Source organism: Bactrocera neohumeralis, unplaced genomic scaffold, assembly GCF_024586455.1.
Source record: "Bactrocera neohumeralis isolate Rockhampton unplaced genomic scaffold, APGP_CSIRO_Bneo_wtdbg2-racon-allhic-juicebox.fasta_v2 ctg5905, whole genome shotgun sequence".
Taxonomy (NCBI): Eukaryota; Metazoa; Arthropoda; class Insecta; order Diptera; family Tephritidae; genus Bactrocera; species Bactrocera neohumeralis.
The window spans coordinates 1-5862 of NW_026092801.1; the positions used below are offsets into that span (position 1 = coordinate 1).

Consider the following 5862-nt stretch of genomic DNA (forward strand, 5'->3'; position numbering starts at 1 on the left):
ATTAAAAGGGTTCCCCGGATGAGAATGTCGGTCCGGATTTAAAGGGACATAATAGAAATTTTGAGTTTTTTAACTCTGTCCGGATTACAGTGGAATCCGGATTAGGCCATGTCCGGATTAGCGGGCCTATACTGTATATACATATATGTATATTTTTCCTATTGTTCAACTACTATATTCTAAAGATAGTAAGTAAAATCTAACTCACAGTGCACTCAGAGTTAGTTTTGGAATCATCGAGCATTATTTTGAGCTCAAAATTCAGTGCTGTCATATAAAAAAAGCTCTATTCAAGGCACACCTCCCTTGACAGCAAAACCCTCCACAAATCTATCTCCTATCACCGCATAAAACAGGTGTGAATTATAAACATGAACCCCTCACTCAAAATAATTCAAATTGCTGCATAAAAAATACAACTCTGTGGCGCCTCGCTAACAATTTTGATGGCAGTAATGCTCAAATTGTGATGAGTAATTCAGGCATTTTATTTGCACACCAACAATATTCATTTGTTTGAGTGTGCGTGTGTGTGTGTGCCTAAAGTTGGAATTTATGTTTAATATTTTAACACCGTAAGCGAGGCGACCAACCGTAGCAGCAACAATGTGCAGCGGGTGCCAGCAACATGACAGCGCTGACGAGGGTACATGCTAACGAGGGCTGATGACGACAAAAACAATAACAAGTGACACTTGCAGGACAAGTGTATACGCTTTTGCCATGACACTCGAAAAATTGCATGCAACAACACACACACATACATATATACACTTTTATATGTATATTTGTATATACCAGCAGATTTTAGGGATGATCGTTTTGAGACCTCCTGGATTAATCCCCCTTAGGAGATATCCTATACTCCCTATTACTCTAATACTCGTGTGTAAATACATGTAAAATTGTATACTCGTTTTAACATAGCATGTCATTGGTGCAGTACTCCACTAACCTCCTAATGGGGAGATCTCTATGATTACTCTAATGGAGATCTCTATGATTATAACATAGGAGATCTCTGCAAAGGACATCTCTGATATAGGAGATCTCTATGATAAACTATATTATTTTCAACCTGCAATTATTTTAACAAAAACTAATTTTTGATAATTTTATTTTTTTATTAAAGTTTTTTAATTAAATGAATGTACATGAAATTTATTATTTTTTATATTATAAGTGTTCCTGTAGAACTGAGCCTTTTTACGTTTGAGAAAATGCCTTTTGGATCTTTGCCTCAAAATCAGGGTATGAGTAATCATCTTTTAAGGCCTCTAAAAATTAAACTTGTTAAAAATTAGAAGACATGAAATTGAAATTATGTATTACCGTAAAGAAACTTTTGGCTCCATCCAATTCACTTTTTAAAACCAGGGACTCATAATCACTTCATCAAAATTTTTGATAGGGGTCTCTTTGAAAATTTTTGCTTCAGATACGCCACCTATAATAAACTCAAATTGTTTAGTAACATCTTATCAAATGTATTTTATCATACTCACAATTTCTGCCTCAAGCTTATTCAAAAGCAAGGACTCTGTAGATGCTAAATCATTCATGTTTTTAATAGGAAATATCATTTATTCAATCTTCTTCGGTTGCAATATGTCAACAATCCGCTCCAGGGAGTATAGTGTTCTGCTCCAAATGACTAACTGTTTTGAAAGTGGTTCAGCTTAAACAAAATGCTTCTTTCCAGCCTGTACACTATTCAACTTCAAAACTTCTTTAGAGCTTGTATCACTTTCAATTTCATTAACACTTTTCACATCATTTTCATTTTGTGTATTATTATTTTGTTTTTTGCATAAATTATTTAATTATTTATTCACTAGGCGTTTTAAATGCCTTTTAGAGTACATTTAATTATCAATTTAAAACTTTTAATACTGTATAAAACACTTACGTCTGCAATTTAAAAAACAAAGTTGAAATGAACAATTGCTTGAAGACAAAAATAACAGTTATTATTTCCCGTTAAATTGTAATTTTTTGAATCAAAATACGATTTAAACTTTTAAAAATCTCCTTTATTGCTCCTAAAGGAGGACAAAGGAGATCAATACTAAAATGAAGTAAAATCACAATAGAAGTATAAAAACTTTGCTCCTAAAAGATGACAAAAGGAGGTCAACACTAAATAAAATATAAAAAAAAACACAATATAAGAACAAAATTAAAAAAAATCCTCCCTGCACTCCTAAAAAGGTCAATAGGGAGGATTCCTTCATTCCTCCTTTCAGGGAGATCTCGCTTTTAAATCTTTGGGAATAAAGATTGCTTGTATTTGGCGCTGCATGCGCTTTTTTTTTTTGCCGGGCTTGATTGTTAGATTTTTTTGATTGCGAATAAGTGACAAATGAATTGCAAGAGAAATTATTTAAAATAAACCTCGTTTTTATGGAAAAAATTTGGCCACAAATATAAGAACAACAATTAAATGATCGTTTGAGACCTCCTGGATTAATCCTTTAGGAAGATTTTAGGATGATCGTTTGAGACCTCCTGGATTAATCCTTTAGGAGATATCCTATACTCCCTATTACTCCTAATACTCGTGTGTAAATACACGTAAAATTGTATACTCGTTTTTAACATAGCATGTCATTGAAACGCGAGTACTCTTTTAACTCTAATGGAGATCTCTATGATTACTATAGGAGATCTCTGATTACTCCTAAAGGAGATCTCTATGATTACTGATATAGGAGATCGCTATGATTACCGCTATCGGAGATCTCTATGATTACTCCTAAAGGGATCTCTATGATTACTACTATAGGAGATCTCTATGATTAATCCTAAAGGACATCTCTATGATTACTTCTATAGGATCTCTATGATAAATCCTATATTATTTTCAACCTGCAATTATTTTAACAAAAACAAATTTTTATATATTTTTTTTATTAAAATTTTTAATTAAATGAATGTACATGAAATTTATATTTTTTTTTTATATTATAAGTGTTCCTGTAGAACTGAGCCTTACATTTGAGAAACGCCTTTTTGATCTTTGCCTCAAAATCAGGGTATGAGTAGTCATCTTTTAAGGCCTCTAAAAATTAAACTTGTTAAAAAATAGATGACATGAATTGAAGTTATGTATTACCGTAAAGAAATTTATTGAAAAGTGCATAATTCTTCAATGCACCTTTTTTTTGGCTCCATCCGAATTCAGCAGGGACTCCGCAATCACTTCATCCAAAATTTTTGATAGGGGTCTCTTTGAAAATTTTTGCTTCAGATACGCCACCTATAATAAACTCAAACTGTTTAGTAACATCTTATCAAATGTATTTTATCATACTCACAATTTCTGCCTCAGGCTTATTCAAAAGCAAGGACTCTGTAGATGCTAAATCATTCATGTTTTTAATACGAAATATCATTAATTCAATCTTCTTCGGTTGCAATATGTCAATAATCCGCTCCAGGAGTTTGTTTTTAGTGTTCTGTGGCCCAAATGAAATACTAACTGTTTTGAAAGTGGTTCAGCTGGCAAACAAAATCTTCTATCACTTCTTTCGAGCCTGTACCACTTTCAACTTCTTCAAAAACTTCTTTGGAGCTTGTATCACTTTCAATTTCATTAACACTTTTCACATCATTTTCATTTTGTGTACAATTATTTTGCTTTTTATATAAATTATTTAATTTTTTATTCACTAGGCGTTTTAAATGCCTTTTAGAGTACATTTAATTATCAATTTAAAATATTTAATACTTAGATATAAAACACTTACGTCTGCACGCTTTAAAAAACACAGTTGAAATGAACAATTGCTTGAAGACAAAAATTAACAGTTATTATTTCCCGTTAAATTGTAATTTTTGAATCAAAAGTACGATCTCCTTTATTGCTCCTAAAGGAGGACAAAAGGAGATCAATACTAAAATGAAATAAAAAAAATCACAATAGAAGTATAAAATCTCATTTTTTGCTCCTAAAAGATGACAAAAGGAGGTCAACACTAAAATAAAATAAAAAAAAAAACACAATATAAGAACAAAATAAAAAAATCTCCCTTACTGCTCCTAAAAGAGGTCAATAGGAGGACTCCTTCATTCCTAATTAAGCCGAAGAAGGGAAAACATTATCTTATTCGTTGGAGTAATTAATTTTACTTGACAGTTGTCAACGAAACGTGTCGCGCCTGGCAGCGTGCGACTTATGAGCGGTCTTGCGTTCATCATTTTCCGCGCGCTCACCCCATACATATGTATATACTTTGTAAAATATGTGTATGTAGGTATGTGAAGCATAATTTCGAGACGATAAACGCTTGAAAGTGGAGCTTATTATATTTTTAATAAATGCAATTTACTCAAATGCCATACATGATTTTCTGTTTTTAACGCAGCAACTTTATCGTTTGCATGTTGGCGCGTTTAAAAGGCGATAATTAATACGACGATAGGCATATATGGTATTATAGCTTCTTGCAGGTGCTAGTAAGAAGTTCAGTGTGGAGAGAGAAAACCTACGGGAAGATTGCAAGATTACGTAAAAAGGAAAATTATTTTGGACATAATAGTAAAAACCATATTCATATATTGGGTAGTCGAAAAGTCCTTTTCAGATTTTAAGATTTTAAGTTTCATTTAACCAAAAAAAAAATTGAATACAGCGAAGTCGAAAAAAACTTACAGCTGTTCAAAAATGATTTAAAATAATGAAAAATTCGCTAAATTTCAGAATTTTTATAAAAGGAACAATGCCACACAAGCCACCAATGAAATTTATGAAGTTTGCGGAGACGATGCTGTATCACTTCGTGTAGCACATCAATGGTTCGCTCGCTTTCGTTCTGGAAACTTTGATGATAAAGATGCACTCACTATGGTCGACCTATCGTTGAAAAAAGTCATTAAATTATTGAAAATATTGACCAGAACCGTCACATAAGCAGCCATGACAGCGCTAAAGAACTTAAAATTCATTATCAAACGGTTTTAAACCATTTACAAGGCTGGCTACAAAGAAGCTCAATGTTTGGTTTCAGACTAGTTCGCGTATATACAGACGAACAGCTTTAGTTAAATCGATTCAGCTCGTCATATGTAATCATTAATATACAGTATGTGTATATTTTATATAGTCACGTTTCCTTCTGGTGTTTCGAAACTAGTAAAATTCAATCCATCCTGTTCAGGCTATATAATAAGGTAGTAAAATTTGTCTACACTGAATTCACAAAAATTATTATTTTGGATTTCTAGCAATGCCAAATGGATTTTCACTTGTCATTCAGTATGAAATTTTCAATTATTTTAGTCTTTAATACATTTTTAAATTAATAAATGTTCTATTTACACTTTTTTATATCTATTTCTTTGAAACTGCACGTTAGCAACCCTATACTATTGAATGTATTAAATGTCTTTAAACCTGTTCGTAGACAGAACTTTGAATCATCGTTTCTTCTAATATATATTCATATTCGAACATAATATCATATAAGATAAACAATTGCAACCCTTTTTCGTAGATTTCAAAAATATATAGCGATTATTCACTTAATTTTATCGGCATGTCCAAGTTAAAGCTGACATCCCTGCTCAACGGATCACTACAAGTTCAGTTCGTTTCTCTTAAGTAACTAAAGCGAGTGCGAAAGCCAAGAATATTTGAAGTACAAGTCCCCGGTGTAGAATTGTGCGAAAATGTCGGCTCTGGTTTGATAGTGAGTATGATGACGGATCAGCTTCCAACATTTTATACTGATTCGTGGTCTCTCAATTGCACAATTACTGATAGGCATCTTGCATAAGCAATGAAGTGCGGCAAAATGCAGACAAATGTAGTCGATCTTTGAAAACTTGAAGCATATACTTTTATTTTGACCCCAAAACTCT

At 32.3% G+C, this 5862-nt stretch overlaps 1 pseudogene; it reads right to left on the bottom strand.

Annotated features, from left to right (window-relative positions):
* Nucleotides 1–1175: 1175 nt before the first annotated feature.
* On the bottom strand, nucleotides 1176–1865 carry LOC126767390 (uncharacterized; annotated as a pseudogene).
* Between the last annotated feature and the right edge of the window lie 3997 nt (nucleotides 1866–5862).